At 49.5% G+C, this 17001-nt stretch overlaps 1 pseudogene; it reads right to left on the reverse strand.

Moving 5' to 3' along the window:
* LOC112928839 (U2 spliceosomal RNA) lies at positions 1-92 on the reverse strand (annotated as a pseudogene).
* Between the last annotated feature and the right edge of the window lie 16909 nt (positions 93-17001).

Here is a 17001-nt window from a genome sequence, read left to right on the forward strand (position 1 = left end):
AATGGGTTAGCTTTAGGCATAGATCTGGGATCATCAGTCCTTGGTAAGAACAGATATTACACTTGATCTTAGCCAAAAGGCCGAGAAGCAATAGGGATCATCAGCCCTTGGGTCTCACGCTGTCTACCTCTGTCCCACTCTCCTGTCTCATGGTCTCATTTGAAGACAGGCTGTCTCCACACATGGTGACCAGGTGGCTGCTAGCAACCCTAGGAGCACATCCTATCCTCTGAGTATCTCTGGTGGAATAAGCTCTCTCCTCCTGGCAGTCCAAAGAGTTCTGGACGTAAGACTCCTTGGCTCAGCTTGGGTCATGAGCCCACTCTGCAACCCATCACTGTGGTCAACAGAATGGGATGCTCTGATTGGCCAGGCCTGGGTCACATAGCCACCCTGAAGCTGGGGGCTGGGGGTCCACCCACACAAACCATGCAGACTGAGAAGAGAAGGGAGGCAGATCCCAAAGGAAGATCAGGGTGTTGAGGTCCAAAAAGAATGGGGAATGGAGACTGGGCAGATAAAACCCAGAGTCTGACGTTCCTGCCATTAGGTGTATCTTTTTCCCATGGGAAGTGACTAATTTTGCATGTTCTTCGAGGCTCAGCTCAAATGTGACCTCCTGCCCAATCCACAAAACAGGAACTAAATCCTCCATGTCCAAACTCTTTTCATGCCTTACCACTCTCTCCTTTAATGTGCACATCTGAGTACCTGCCGGCAGAGAGGGTAAAGAGTCCGCCTTTGGGGCAGCAGGTTTGGGTTCACATCTCATCTCTGCACTTCACTGATCAGGTGACCAAGGACTAGGCATTTCTTTGTAATTATTCCTCCCTCCAGGACCTGCTTGGGGCATTAAGTGAGCTGAAGGCAGTCCAGTCTGGGTTCACAGAGGGCTTTTGATTTCCTTCATGCCATGATCCACCTTTTGTCATCTCTGTGTTGCCAGCCCTGATCACAGGCACTGATGAATATGTGTTGAATGAACAGATCCACAATGTGATTCCAGAGCTGTCAAGGTACCCTAGAGTCTCCCTTTTAACGGCATTCAGATTCCAAAGTGAGCACTTCAGGTGGAAAACCACAGTTAGAGAGTCTTGAAAACTCTTAAGATGCAAATTCAGTACACGTGGTGTGTGCTGTATGACCCAGTGCAGTAATTCTCGCACACCTTTAGAGTTTGGGAACCACCAGGCTGGTCAGGGAAGACAAGAGAAAAGTCTAAATGCAGAGAGTCATGCAAATGATCTTGCTCTTAAAAGAACTATCAGGAGGGATAGAGAGTTAAGAGGGAAAAAGAGGAGAAAATGGTAAATTCTGAATTTCAAATTGCCTGCGAGGCTCACTCCATTCTGGCTTCATATGCAGCCTTATTTTATAACTTTAATATGTGTCAAGAGACTTGTTTGTTTTGGGGAGAACAAATGTGACCATATATGTAAGTGCACCGAGGACAGTGTGTAGCACGAAGTGGGGGCTCAGTGAATGTGGTGGATCAGACCCAAGTCTTGCTCGGTGGTCTGACATACAATGATTCCCTGGGTTGCTGCGGAGGAGGTCTCGGCCGCCTGCATCTCCCACTGGCGGGTGCACCAAACTGGCTCTCACGCTCTCCTTGAGACATTGGTCACTGACACGTAGGTCCCAAAGCCTGGGGTGAGATTCAGGCGGCATGTGACCTAGTTCTGCTGCCGCTGTCACCTCCATGACCCTTTGGCTGGGGAGCAGAATTCAGGCAAGTGAAGCCGACCCTGGTCTTGGTTAGCAGAACAGAATTTTCAGGACAAGTTCGTCACCTCCACCACCCCGCCACCCCGGCCTGCCCAGCCTCACAGCCGCGCGGCCCTGGAGCCCGGAGCACTGAGGCACTGCTATTCCAGGAACGAGGTTTTAGCTGGTGTTTTTGCAGTGCCTTCCACGGGGGTTCCGGGTCGGCCTCGGGGGAAAGGAGGCCTCACGGCCACGCGGCCCTCCCGCCACGGCGTGCTCGGAGGCGCTCCCAGCCGGCGCGGGGGCACGGCGGGCGCCACCTCGGCGGGCGCCACCTCGTGGGGCGAGGGCGAGGGCGAGGGCGAGGGCGAGCCGAGGCACAGGGACTGCCGGGCTCCCTGCGCGGACCCACCGCTCAGGGCCGGGACTCTGGCCGGCTCGGCGCGTCAGTGTCCGGAGGCCCGGCAGCCAGCGGGTTCTTGCCGCCAGAGCCCTTCGCGGCAGTCCACGAACCTTCTCGCCACGGCGCCAGCGTCAGCTCCTGTTTCTCGTGCACGGCTCCTGCGCCCCCGACTTGCCGCCTCCGCGCCGCCCGGCGGAATCCCGGGGCGACACGGCGCCCTCGGCTCAGTTACTTGAAGCTACTGGGCGGAGCCTTCTGTTCCGGCCTCCTCATAGGTCACCAGCCAGCCAATGGCCGGGCTGCCCTGAGTCAGGTGCCCATCTTTCGCCCAATCCGTGGCTAGCCTTTGTTCGAGCGCAGCGGGAAGCGCGGGCCTAGGGTGGAGGGTTCCCCTTAGGAGGATGCTTAGGGGCCGCTGACGCCGCGGCCCGCTGCTCCCCTCTCGCCCCTGGTGACCCCCTGCCCAAGTCATTGATAAACGTTGACAGGGTCAGTATGACTGACGGGTAATGTAGGAATTGCATACTCCTGAAAGGACTTGGAGGTCTTAAGAATCAAGGGGCAAATGCCCCCTTTCGGCGCCTGAGAAGGCTCTGCAGGAAGGCTGGCATTCACAGAGCAATACCGTGCCTTCTGCAGCAGTTTCTCCAAATCCTATCCATCACGGCAGTATCTAGTGGAGTGGGACTTTTTCCCCCCCACAATCCCAGGATCTAGCTTGGCCGGCCCTCCGGAGACCTTTGGAGCAGCTATAAAAATGTAGGGATGCTCAAATGAAATTAGGATGGGCCATAATGAGACTTTTAAGGCAGAGTTCTCTGGCGAAAGGGCCTTAGTCTATTGCCACCATTGCTTGGTTTCGCTGGATCAGCTTTTACATCTAATAGCCTGTATTTCATTTTCTCTGTAGTTCCCTTGAAATGCTTCCCAATGTGTGTCCTCTGGGGTGATAGTTCTGTGGTATTTCAAGTAAGTATTATAAATGAAGAAGGATTATGTGATCTAGTTTGAAAAATATGGAGTTAAGGAAAGTCAAACTTTTTTTTTTTTAAGCTGTAGGACTTATCAGAGCCTTTAGTGTGCTAATGTATGCTGTTACTGCCCACGAAGGTAATAGAGGCTTTCGTGTTTCCCACATTTGTTTGATCTTAGAATCATGTTTCCCCCTATGAATATCTCATTGGACTAGTGCTCTCCAGAGAAACACACTGAGAAATGGTACTCCAGACAGAAGGGAAATGCTAGATTTCCTTTTTGTTGGATATGTGGGATTTATGTAATTTGCTTATTTGTCTGATCCATTATTGCCGATGTGGGAAGACATGCATGTGCCACTGGATGAAACTGTCTTCAGAGAGGTTGCCTTCTCTTCCTATTGGTCTACTAGTTATGGACTGGGGATGTTACAGTGATGGAAAGGATGGCTGCAACAGACCCACGAGGGGATTATGCAGGACCTGTGTTTACATTTTGGGCAGCTTCTTTGAATTGGGTTGGAGTCACAGCATTGCCCACCCCAAGAAGAAAATCATGAAGTATTTAAAATTCCGTAATAGCCTGGTTTTTGTCTTCAAGTATGTAGCACTTTAAGACCCCAGGGAAGGGTTGGTAGGAGTTGGATGGTGCGCTATTTCTCTTGTATTTCTCAACCTCAACACTACTGATGTTTGGATGGGATCATTCCTGATCAGAAGGGGGACTGCCTTGTGCACTGCAGGATGTTTGGCAGCATCCTTGGCCTCTATCCCCTAGATGCAAGTAGCACAGACTACCTCCCCCTTGTTCCATTGTGACAACCAAAAATGTCTCCAGACATTGCTAAGTGTCCTCTGGGGAGAAAAATTGCCCCCGATTCACTAACACTGCTTCAAGGAAAACTTGACCAAAGTCTGTGAAAGGCTTTAAGAGTGTATTACCATGGTCTTAGAGGAAGGAAAATAGTGCTGTCACCCTCAGAGCATGGTCTGAGAGCCTCTAAGCGCTGCAAACTAATGAAACTCTCCTTTGGGGGCATTTTCTTAACTCATCCTTAAGGCTCATATATCTGTCATGGTTCTTATTGCAAGATACAGAAAACTCAATCCAAAATGGTCTAAGCAGAAAAGGGCATTTTTTTTGGCTCATGAAATGGTATAGTCCAGTGGAGTATGAGCCTCAGGCACAGCTGGATCCAGGCGTTCAAGAATATTTCCAACTGTTTTCTCTGATTTCCTTGATATTGGTTCCATTCTTAGGCAGGCGTTTCCCATGTGGTAGTGAGGTGGCTGCTAGCAGCTCTGGCCTACTCCTCACTACAACACATCTGGTGGAGGAGGGAGGACTTCTTTTCCCTCCCAGTTTGAATGGAAGTCCTGATCTGATTCCCTTTGGCTCAGGACACTATGCTATTCTCATTAGGTACCCCTGACTCACACACCTGTCCTGGAGTCAGGGGTGGAGTCAACACCAACTAAACTATCCAGTTGGGAATAGGGACGGGGTGGTTCCCCAGAGAAAAATTGTGCTGGTTACCTGTAGAGAGGTTGATGGATGCTGGTTGGGCAAGCATCTCTATTGCCCCAATAGTGGTAAAAACTACAATACCAATCACCAGTAGTGGCAGCCCCCATTTGTGGAACATGAGTGCTGTACCAGATCTTACGCTGCATTATTCCTAATCCTAACCAGTATCTTGACAGATAAGTATTGTTATCCCATTGTGCAGATGAGTAACTGGAGACTCAGAGGGAGAGGAAATAACATAGCCAAAGTCACATTGCTGGGCAGTGGCTGAGCCACAGACCTGGAGCACCATTTTGCCTCTTGCAGAGCCCCCTCCCTAACCACCTTTGGCTCTGCAACAATCTGAAGGTCTCATGAGGTCTCTTTAGTGATATTCTGGAAGGAGGGATAGTGAAGGGCCACCATCCTTCAGGTCACTGTCCAACCTGGCCAAAATTCTCTTGTCGATGTGATGACAGTTTGGGACAGTGATCCCTTAGGGGCCATTGCAGACACAGCAAGATAGGGATTTGCTCAGTTGGCATTTTCAGGCTTAGCCCTCTTTTGCCTGCTTGGTCTCCTTTCCTGCCTTCCTTTTTTGTCCACTGCTGCTATTCTATCTTCACCTCCCTGGGTGTGTTATTAACAATAGCTAACATTTCTTCAGGGCTTACCATGTGCTGGGCATCGTGCCAAGCAATTTCCATGACATAATTTCATCAAGCTCTCTCAAATGTCATATGAAGTTGATGCTACTATTATTCCCATTTTACAGATGAAGTAGCTGAGACTTGGAAAGGCTAGGTGATTTGCCCAAGGTCATCCTGCCAGTAGATGGGAGAACTGGGGTTTGAATCCATGCAGATCCCATTGCCTCTACCATGACGCAAAACTGCAGAAATTGCAAACCCATGGCCTGTGAGTCAAATTTGGCCTACAGATATATTTTGTTTGGCCCACAGAGCACTAAAAAAAAAACAAAAACAAAAAAACAAAAACAAAAAAAAACTGAATTAGTTGCCAATGTTTAAAAATTGGGAACCTGCACATTAAAAAACAAAATCCGTTCTTTCCTACTTCTCTCGAAAAAAAAAGCATAAGATTGGCAGCCTTGGGCGTGCATTCCTGCTGGGCAGAGACTGGGTGGAGCTAACTGCTCAGTCCCAACTTTCCCCGGGGCCACAGTCCCTATCACTCCCTCTTGCCTTCCCAACACCGAGATTGATTCATTTGTCAAGGCTCTTCCTGTGTGTTCTGTCATTTGTTTATGTGGTTCATGCTGTAGCTGCACAGCCTCAGAAAGCCTTTGAACTTGCTACTTCACCTCCCAGATTCTGACCATAGTGGTTTGGGGCTGCTGGTAGTCCTCCACGAATTTGGTGGAAATGTCTCTCACTTGGTGAAGATCTGACTTAGGCACCAGGAAGAGCCTCACTTTTTCTTCAGTGCCCTAATCCCTGCCTCAAACCACCCCACCACCCCACCACCAGGCCCCCACCGCCATCTTCTGATTATTGACCATCTGGGGCCACTTTCTTGGCAGTGCTTGCCTTGGGTACATGACTGTTTTTTTCTTGCTCTCCTCAGAGCCCCCTGCCATTTTCTCCCTAATCCTCCTCAGGAGAACCATCACTCGGATTATCATGAAACTCGAGCTCATGAGCATGAGGCATAACCTTTTACAACCGACGGACCATTTCATTTCTGCCCTGTTCTGTTTGTTTAAACTCTTTGCTGGCAGGACCCCGGCTCAGGGGCAGAGTTCCATGGCGTTCTTGGGCAGATGTTCTGGCCTGTTGCAGGGACCTGCATTAAGAGCCAAGACAGGAGAGCCGGTGGCTGGAATCCAGGCTGTGGGGGTGGAGGGCACCTCACAGGTGTGTTCAGGGAGGAGAGGCATTTGGGATGAAAACAACAGCTCATGAGACTTTTGTAAATGGGGTCTCCAGGCCCCATTTCACACATGAGAAAACTGAGGCTCAGAGATGTGAAGGTGCTTATGCAATGTCAGAGCTGCCTGTCAGAAAAGGAAGGAGGAAAGAGATATTTTATGTTGTTTACAGCATAAGGATAGGCCAAATTGCAGGCAGGCAGGTGATGATGACAGCGTTTGACAGGCACAATGGAGGCTTGAAAGACCTTCTGGAGTGTGGACATTGTAACTTCTCAAGATGCTCGCTGGCTTCTGATACAGCATGGCTGCCTCACCTGGAATCACAGAGTGGGTAAGTGTGAGGATGTCGGCCTCTGCATAGACTGAGTCCTGGCCCTGCCACTGACCAGCTGGGTGACTTTATGTGAGTCATGTAACCTCCATGAGCCTCAGTTTCCATATCTGCTAAACGGGAGGGGAGGTGGAGAGAGGGAAGAGTAGTTTATAGGGCTTTTCTGAGGAATACGTGAGACAATGCAGTAAAGTACAGAGCCTGGAGCTTTAGCATGAGGCTTGCACACAGCTGTGCCTCAGCAAACATCACCCAGAGTTCTTTTTGGGAGGCAAGGGCCACAGGCCAGGTTTAAACTCCACCTCCTCAGCTTCCTACCTATGTGACTTAGGAAACATCACAACCCCTCACAGGGTTCCTGCTCCCTGGTTTGTAAAGTGGATGGTGTGGGCGATAATCCTCCCTTGCCGGTTTGTTGGGGGAATGAGAGGGTACAGGACTACTGTGAGTAGTAGTCAGGCCTTTCTCCTGCCCAGGCTGGGGCTAATCTCTGAGGGATCAGGATTACACACCCATTTCCTTTCCTCCAGCAAATCAAGATGAACAAGACAGGTGCTCAGGACAGCCTCCCACACAGACCTGCGGAGCTGGCCAGCTTCTGCGTGAACAGGAGCAAGAAGCAGAAAGCCAGGCAACCTCTCTTGAGGACCTACTATGTCCATGTGCTTCGCTTACATCAAAAATATTAATTTCTTAGTTACAAACTCAGGCACAAACTCATTTGCAAACTCAGGCAAAACATCACTTTGTTTCTGGAAAGCAGGCCAACAGCTGGTTTCCCAGCTCCCAGAGCTCCTTGCGTGCCTCATGGCAGCCTGCTTAGGTGGGTCCTTTTCTGGCTTGCCTCCTCCAGTTCAGGGATTTCAGCTCTGTTGACTGGGTTTACAATTCAGTCATAGTCAAGTTTGACTGTCCCTCATTCCCAGGTTCCTGTCTCCTGTTGGAGGGATGCCGGTGAGGGGTTCTTCTTCTCCCTTGGCCCCCATCCACTTCTCTTCAGCCTCGCCCCCTCAGCCTGGGGGACTGTTCTATCAAATCGGTGGCCTTGACCTTTGGTTAGTGATGGCCCTAGAGCCCCTGAGATCTCAGAGACCTCTAGCCCCTGAGGGTGGCTGGGGGTCTCCTGGAGCCAGTAAGGAAATGCAGGGATTTGAAGCTCTCCTATTTTTTCAGGTGCTAAGAGACAGCACTGCCATCTGCATAGGCACCCCCCACACCCACCTCATGTCCTTGGGGTGGGGACATATCAGTCTTTCCATATTCCATGAATGCTGTTGCCTGGGCACTCACAACAGGGTCTCATACTGGCAACAACTTTTGAAGATTCGAAGCAGTCATGAACCCATTTTTTCAGAACTAAGTGCTTAGGGAGATGGTTAATTACTTCAGGTCATTCTTTCAATGGGGGAATTCAGCATTGGAACCCAGGGCCATCTGATTTCAAAACTTGCCCTCCTTTTACTTCATAGCACTACCTCGAAGCTACTGCTAGCAAGAAACCCAAGTTCTGATACTAGGAGAAGCCATATCTGCTAAACAGTTCATAAAAAGTGCTTTGGGAGTCTGTCCAGTTCCATGGAGGAAACAGAGGCCCGGGGGAGGGGAAATGACTTGTCCAAGGTCACACAGCTGAAAGGCAGAATTAGGATCCAGGCTCAATTTTCCAGTGCTGGATTCACTGGTTCTTGTTGTCCCTGCTCTGGAAGGTCTCTTGACTGGGGAAGCCATTGCTTAAGTCTGAGGATGACACAGATGTCCACTGGATGTCATTATTTCTCTACCAAAAGCTAGCTAGGCCTCCTCCTTGGCAGGAAAACAGGATTTCCCCCCTTCCTTGGGCAAGGAAGTTGCTAATGGGATGCTCAGGTCTAGCCTCCTTCTCCTTTTGGCTCAAAGACAGGAGGGAGAGCCTGCTCCCTGTTTTTCTAGTGTGGGGGAAGTTCTGCGCACAAGCTGAATCTGTCGCTCATGGAGACCTGTGACCACCGTAGCGCTTCATTGTCCTCTATGGCCCTTTCTCTCAGCCTCTGCCCAGATCCCCTCAGTGACTCTCCCTTCCCCCAATCTCTAAAAAAAAAAAAAAAAAAAAAAAAAAAAAAAGGTTTCCAAAACGCTCTCTTCATGTAGGAAGGGGGATGCCATCTCCCTCCCTGTCAGTTCAGAGCCATATTCACTGGGTGGCGATGCTCTGCCAAGCCCTGTGCTGCCTGCGGCTCAGTGCTGAGGATACAGAAGCCACAGGAAATGCTCTTGGCTTGACTGGGAGGTCGGCACAGGCTAGACAGTTTTAACTTGTGGAGGTCAGGGTTGTGCATTGGAGATTACAGGGCATAGGCGTTTCTGGGGGAAATCATGAGCAGGAGGAGGAGAAGGAGGAGGGCAGGAGGAGTGGGGAAGGGCACCCTCAGTAGACCCACAACCAGTCAAAAGGAGAAAGGGAGTGTGTGTCAGGAAGTGGTGTCTGATTGGAGCTTGAGTGAAAGACAGGGTGGGGTGGGGTCAGCCAGTCTGTCACAGAGAAGACTTCCTTGAAGAGGCCTGGAGCCCCTGCCTTCATCCACACCATCTAAATAATCCACCCCCTTACCCCTGCCAGGGCACACACTCAGACGGAAGTCCAGGGTTTAGCATCAGACAGACCTGGCCTTCTGTCCGTTGATCCAGCTATTAGCAAATAACCTTGGGAAGGTCAGTTGACCTCTCTAACCATTGGTCGTCTTCTGTGCAAAATGAGAACACCACCCAGGAAGCTGTGGGATCATAGATGTGGAAAGTACTTTGGATAAAGCAAAAAAAAAAAAAAAAAAAAAAAGGTGATTCTGGTGTTTGTTAAATGAATGTTATGAAAGCATTTATCAGAATAATGTTCATTAAATATTCCAAGAGTGACGCCCTCCTAAATGACCAGTGGACATTCAGGGAATGGGGAAACGATTTGAATTAACCAGTGGGGACAAACTTGGAAAGAGCCAATTGTTAGGGGATGAATTGTGTCTCCCCACATACACCCTCCAAAATTCATATGCTGAAGCCCTAACCCCCAGGATCTCAAAATGGGTCTGTATTTGGAGATAAGGTCTTTAAAGCAGTGATTCCGTTAAAATGGGGTCGTTAGGGTGGACCCTAATCTAATATGACTGGTGTCCTTAAAAGAAAAGGCAATTTGGATACACAGAAAGACACCAGGGATATAAGCACAGTGGGTAGATTGTGTGCAGACTGAGGAAGCAGGACATCATCTGCAAGCCAAGGAAGGAGGCCTTAACAGAAACCAAACCTGCTGACACTTGACCTTGGACTTCCAGCCTCCAGATCTGTGAGAAAATAAGTTCCTGTTGTTTGAGCCACCCAGTCTGTAGTAGTTTATTATGGCAGCCTTAGCAAGCCAACACACCATTGAAACCTCATTTTACAAGAGGGAAGGAAAGGAATTTATTCCTTTGTTCAAAAAACTTTTCCGGATGCCTACCATAAGCTAGGCATGCCTCTAGATGCTGGAGAAAGTGCAGTGAAAGAGACAGGCAGGCAGGCAGTCTGACAGGAATTATGTCCCTTGTCATTGGTCCACCAGGAACCCAAGATGAAACCCAGAGTCATTTTACTCCAAAATGTCTTTCTTTCTTTCTTTCTTTCTTTCTTTCTTTCTTTCTTTCTTTCTTTCTTTTCAGGACCCCTTGTGGTGTCTTCAGGACTGAATTTTCTTAGGTTGTGTGTACACCTGTTGTATTAATTAGGATGTAATTGGCTGCAAGTAATAGGACCATTATGTAATGGTAGCAAAAGCAATACAGACATCTTACACTCTATATCTGCAGGCAGGAAGTTGGTCATGGGTTGGTTTGATGATCAAAGTTCACATCAAGGACTCTCTGTCTTTATTCTGCTATCCTCCTTGTATTTCTTTTAAGAGTCCAGCCTTATCACTTCGTAGTCTTAAAAGGCTGCCATAGCTCAGAGCATTACTCTTCACCTATCATGTTCAAAGCAGAAAGTAGGGGCTTTCCATGTATCGGGAGGAAAGAACTCCCAGAGGCTTTAGCAGACATCTCTTTGACCAGAACTGGGTCACAAGATCAGCCTTAGCTACCAGAGTGGGAAAGTGAGTATTGAATAAAATAAAGGGGAGTGGGGACACCCCGGCTTTCTGAGATCTATCATGTGCCTCCTAGGGCTGGGCACAGCCTACCAAGATGGAAGTTCTGTCAGCAAAGGCAAAGAGGGAGCCTGGCTGTTGGGGGCAGGAGGCACCTAGGTGTATGAGCTACTCTTGGCTCCATCATCTCCTCTCCAAATGATTACGCTCTGGAAGTGGGGGAGGAGGTCCCATCCAGCCCTTAGAGTCACCCTGCTGTCGTGGTTGCTCCTGATGGGCAGATGGAGGTGATAACCTGAGGCGTGGGCATGCACAGTCCTGAAGAAGGAGAAGCCTTGGGCAGCAGGGATCACGTCATGCCCTGTCTGTGGCCCCGGGGCCCCAGCTGAGGGCAGGCACAGCCATGCGAGCTCAGCAGGTGTCTGTTCTGAGAAAGAAGGAACCCGTGTCTGTGGGGACAAATGAAACCGTGGTTGCAGCGATCACCGCCCTGTCACCCAGTGTCCTTTATCCCCGCAGTGCCCCAGTGCATTCCTTCTGGAGCCCGGTTCCAGTAAAAATGTTGTCTCTGCCGAGGTTTGAACATGCTTTCTGTTGTCGGAAAATGAAAACTATGCAACCCGATGTGTTTCTCTTTCTGCCACAGCTGCCAAGAGCCGGAGCCAAATGTGTCGCCCCAGCGCTGGGGGCCGCGCTCCCTGGTTCCTCAGCCCCGCCCGCTTCCTCCAGGGGGCGCTGCTCGGGCTCACCTGCCGGGCCGGCCCCTGGGGCACCTGCGGCGCAAATCGGAGAGGAACTGAGCGCCTGGCAAACTCACCTGGGCGCGCAAAGGCGCCGAACCTGCCCAGGTGTCTTCTGAGGCTCTCGCTTCCTCTGGTCTCCAAAGAGAAAAGAGGGGAGAGGAATGGCTTCCGCCAAAGCTGAAACCCAGCCTTTTGGCTATCTCAACGACCACTGAATCACCGAGTCCACCGTATTTTTCCACTTTCAAGTTGTTTCTGGGCTGCTGTGGGGACACGCCCTTCCTGGGTTTAATGGCTCCGCTGTCAGGCGCTGGGGAGGAGGCGTGTTTACTTTTCGCGGGGAAAATAGCGGTTAACGGTGGGACGGGTGGACCTGATTAGTAATCGGGTGATTTATCCCCCGAGCGTTCTTTGGGTTTTCCTGGTGGTTTGCACTTGAACTTGAGCTGAATGAAGCAGGAGGAGGCTTTCAGGGGAAAAGGGTGGGGCGGGCTCCGAGCGGGCAGGTGGAGACTTGCCCAGATCACAGGTCCAGGGGACCTGGTTCCATCCGCGGTCCCAGACTCTTCCTCTGCTCATTCATTCGTTTGCTTACTCTCACCCAGCTGCATTCAGGGTTTCCAGATTCTGAGCACCTTCTCTGTGCTGGGGACCAACAGGGCTCCTGAGTCCCGGGGGTGCCGTGTGATGAATAGGCAGGCGCCCCCCCCTCCTTCAGGGGGAAACGGGGCATCCCCAATGCGGTGCCCGCAAGCGGCAGGTGGTAACCGGAGCCAGCGCTTATTAGGCATTCTCCATGTGCCAGACGCTGTTCCAAGGGCTTTTCCTGTATTAAGTCCTTTATCTCATCAACAATCCTGGGAACTGGGTGCTGAGAAAATGAAGACACAGAAATGTGAATGACTTACCCAAGGTCACACAGCAAACAGATTTGCACCAAGGCAGTCTATGCCGCTTTTTACCATCAGGCTTTTCTAGCTCCACTTTGGAAATGAGGTGGGTTGGCTTCAAAAAGATTTCTGGAGGAAGGAGTTCATAAATCTGAGTCTTGAGGAGGAAATAGAGAAGTTTCTGACGTAGAAGGAGTGGCAACACGAGACCCCCCAAAGTTGACAGTGCTTGCCCCATGCCATGAGCTGCAGGGCAGGTGTGTCCTGGGAGGGGAAATGGAGGAGATGCAAGCAGGGTCAGAAAATGAAACTTTATTGAAGGAAGTGGGGTGAGATGGTCTGGTTTCAAATGAAGAAAGAGCTCTTGGGCAGCTCAGTGGAGGATGGATCGTGGGTGGGGGTAGAATAGAGCCGGACAGTTCCAGCCTTTGACACCCATTCTCCCTTTTGCCCCAGTCTTCCTCAGGGAATTTCCAACCTCTTCCCAGTCAGGCCTTGTGGTTTGGATGACTCCAGCTAGACTTGAGGGAAGGGCATGTGACTCAGGTCTGGCCGATCAGCTTCTTCCATCCCCCTGGTGACAGGGATTGTCTCAGGAGTGTACATGTGACCCGGCCAATGAGACTCAATTCTGGGATTTTTGTTAGGCCTGTTAGGGAAAAGAGACTCTTTTCACTGAGGTTGCTGAGCTGGGGATGGAAGCCTGGGACTGAAGGGGCTATACTGTTACCATGTAGAATGACACTACTTGAGAACGAAGCTGTATTCGTTTGCTAGGGCTGCCATAACTAAGCACCACAGACTGGCAGTTTAAAGAACACATAATTCTTTTTTCACAGTTCTGGTGGTTGGAAGTCCAAGATCAAGGTGTTGATAAGGTAGGTTTCTTCTGAGGCCTTTCTCCTTGGCTTGTAAATGGCTATCTTCTGGTGTCTTCACGTGGTCTTCCCTCTGTGTCTGTCTGTATTCTTTTCTTATAAGGACACCAGCCCTATTGGATTAGGGCCCTCCCATGTGACTTCATTTTACCTTGATTATCTCTTTAAAGATCCTGTCATAAAATAGAGTCACATTTTAAGGTACTAGGGACTAGGATCTTAACATGAATTTTTGGGTGCCTGGGTGGTTCAGCTGGTTACGTGTCGAACTCTTGATTTCACCTCAGGTCATGATCTCAGGCTCCATGCTCAGTGGGGAGTCTGTTTGAGATTCTATCTCCCTCTCCCTTGGCTCTTCCCCCCTACTCTCTCTCAAATACATACATACATACATACATACATAAATCTTTTTAAAAATATGAATTTTTGAGGAGACACAATTCAGCTCATAACAGCCCATAACAGAAGCCAACACAAAAAAAAATGTACAAAGGTAAAGCAAAAGAGAGTGCTGACTTCATTTGTGCTCCTGGACCCAGCCGTACCTAAAGCTGAATTAATACCATCCTGGACTCTACATTTCATGAGCCAATGTATTGGCATGAAGTATTATTCTCCTATTTTTCTTAAAGTAGTGGAATTGGCTTTCTGTTATTACATCTAAAATCCTTGAGTAATATACAGCAGAACCCGTTAGTAAGATAGTCTACCTCTGGTTAAATTTCCACTTGAAAGATAATGCTTGTATTTGCTCCCAGGTCTGTCCAATTCCAATAGCCTTTATTTTTTTTTAAAGATTTTTATTTATTTATTCATGATAGACATAGAGAGAGAGAGAGAGAGAGGCAGAGACACAGGCAGAGGGAGAAGCAGGCTCCATGCAGGGAGTCCGACGTGGGATTCGATCCCGGGACTCCAGGATCGCGCCCTGGGCCAAAGGCAGGCACCAAACCGCTGGGCCACCCAGGGATCCCTCCAATAGCCTTTAGGTAGCAAATACAGAAAAATATTGTCTGAGCTGGCACCAGCCTCTTCCCACTTAGGTAGGAATTCCCACCTTAGTTCTGAAGCCATATGGGTCAGAGCTGAACAAACCTCCTTTACTACCAACATTTCTAGTGTTTAAAGTAGGCTAGGGTGCTGGCAGGTAAACATAAAAATGGAGTTGGGAGTTAAAAGGCTTTCAAGAAGGGAAGAAATAATTTTGAGAAGCCTTGGATGGGGCTGTGAAGAATGAGCTCAGGATGACACTTCACAGGTGGCATCTCCCTGAGAGACACTCAGATGGCACTCAGAGGAGCAGCAGCTTGGCTCAAGCAGATTGGAAAGAGCCATCCAACAAACACTGCTCTGGGCGCAGCTTCTTGAGGCCTCATGTCAGGTGTTGAGCAAGGAGAGGCCATGGTTGAGGTGGTCCCCATCAGCCACGCAAGAATGAAGAGAAAGCAGCGGAAGTGGGATGAGGAGGGAGTTCTGCATCTAGCTCCTTTTGGTCTTGAGGTGGATGTCCTAACTCTTCCATGGCTTTGATCTCTACCACTCTCAGGGCAGCTGAGTCCAGCTTGCAGACTCTTTTAACAAAAGAGGGATTTTTGAGAATCCTCCTACATATCAGACCTTGGCTTCCTCCTGGGATGCTCAGAAGTGGTCCTTCTGGTAGTGAGATGAGGGGACCACAGGCTTTGGATTCAGACCCACCAGTATTCACTTGGAGCTCTGGGCCTGACCAACCTGGTGGTGACTTGTGGTGAGTCACTTACTCTGGCTTGGCCCCTTTTATTCTCACCCTGGCAAAATGGTACCAGATAATCTCAACCTCACAGCCTTCTCATGACGCTTAAGTGAAACCAAGTAGGTTTCTTAAGTAGTAAGAAAGTACTTACCACTTAAGTAGTAAGGGACAGGCTCTGGAATCTGGGTTTATTTTTTTTTAATATTTTATTTATTTATTCATGAGAGACACACAGAGAGAGGCAGAGGGAGAAGCAGGCTCCCCGTGGGGAGTCCAATATGGGACTCAATCCCAGGACCCTGGGATCACGACCTGAGCCAAAGGCAGATGCTCAACCACTGAGCCACCTGGGTACCCCTGGAGTCTGAGTTTATTTATTTATTTAAATTTTTATTTATTTATGATAGTCACACACACACAGAGAGAGAGAGAGGCAGAGACACAGGCAGAGGGAGAAACAGGCTCCATGCACCGGGAGCCCGACATGGGATTCAATCCCAGGTCTCCAGGATCGCGCCCTGGGCCAAAGGCAGGCGCTAAACCGCTGCGCCACCCAGGGATCCCTGGAGTCTGAGTTTAAATCCCAGTTTATTTCCTTATTAAGCCAAGTGACCTTGGGCAAGTCACTTACCCTCTCTGAGCCTCAATTTCCTGATCTGTAAAGTGGACACAGGAATAGTACTTACCTTGAGGGGTGATCATGAGGATTGACTGAGATAAAGTAGGCAAACTTCATGAGGGCTTGTCATCTCATTTTATTTTATTTTTTGCATTCTTGAGATATAAGAACAGTAAATAAATGAGAGCAGTCAATATTGTTAATATAATTCACGGTCGTCTGACATTGGCGGAGACTGTTGTGTGGCATCCTACAGGGGCTGTCTGGGGGTTTGCGGTCCAGGTAGGGGAGACAAGATACCACAGCTGGCACACTTAGCAAACTGCCTTCAATTCTGCAAGGGAGGGCATGAGCAGAGGCAGGGGATGTCCTGGGTACTGTTTAAGTTCCTCACATGCATCATTTCATTGCATCCTTACCACATCCCACAAGCCAGATTTATTTGTTTATTTATTTATTTAAAGATTTTATTTATTTTTAGAGAGAGAGAGAGAGGCAGAGACACAGGCAGAGGGAGAAGCAGGCTCCATGCAGGGAGCCTGATGTGGGACTCGATTCTGGGTCTCCAGGATCACGCCCTGGGCTGAAGGCGGCGCTAAACCACTAAGCCACTGGGGCTGCCCTAGATTGATTTATTACCCCCCCTTTTTTTACAGATAAGAAAGCAGACACTCAGTGAGGGACAATGACAGATCATACTTCCAAGGAGGGATACAGCCAGGGTTTATACCTGAATTTGTACAGCTCCAAACCCCTTGTATTGCGATAGGGTACTGCATGGAGGAAAGGGCTAAAGGTGGAGGGTCAGTGGGTGAAGGTTAGGTTGGTCCCCAGTGGGCTGTGGTGGTCCTCCAAGAATGACCCCAGCCATGAGCTGCAAAGGCAAGTGCCCCACTGCTCTGTGCCCACTATTCTTTAGCAAATGGCTTGAACAGTCAGCTCTGAGATGAAAGAGGACCCCAGGGGCTCTTTACTGGTGGAGGATGGAACACAGAAACCACACCTGCTGGCCTTTGGAGGTAAATAAAATGCAGCCAGTGTTGGAACAAGGAAAGTTGGAACAGCCAGTGTTGGAACAAGGAAAGGAGCCATTTATTGGGTAGATTTTAGGGCACTTGGGCACCCCTTTCCTTGTGAACCCACAAACAGCAGAGAAGAAGGTGGCCAGGCCCAACCAGAAGCATCGCAGCAGTGTGGCCAAGTTCTCCAATGGAGGGCGAACAGAGTGCA

Source organism: Vulpes vulpes, chromosome 4 (genome assembly GCF_048418805.1).
Source record: "Vulpes vulpes isolate BD-2025 chromosome 4, VulVul3, whole genome shotgun sequence".
In the NCBI taxonomy this organism is placed as follows: Eukaryota; Metazoa; Chordata; class Mammalia; order Carnivora; family Canidae; genus Vulpes; species Vulpes vulpes.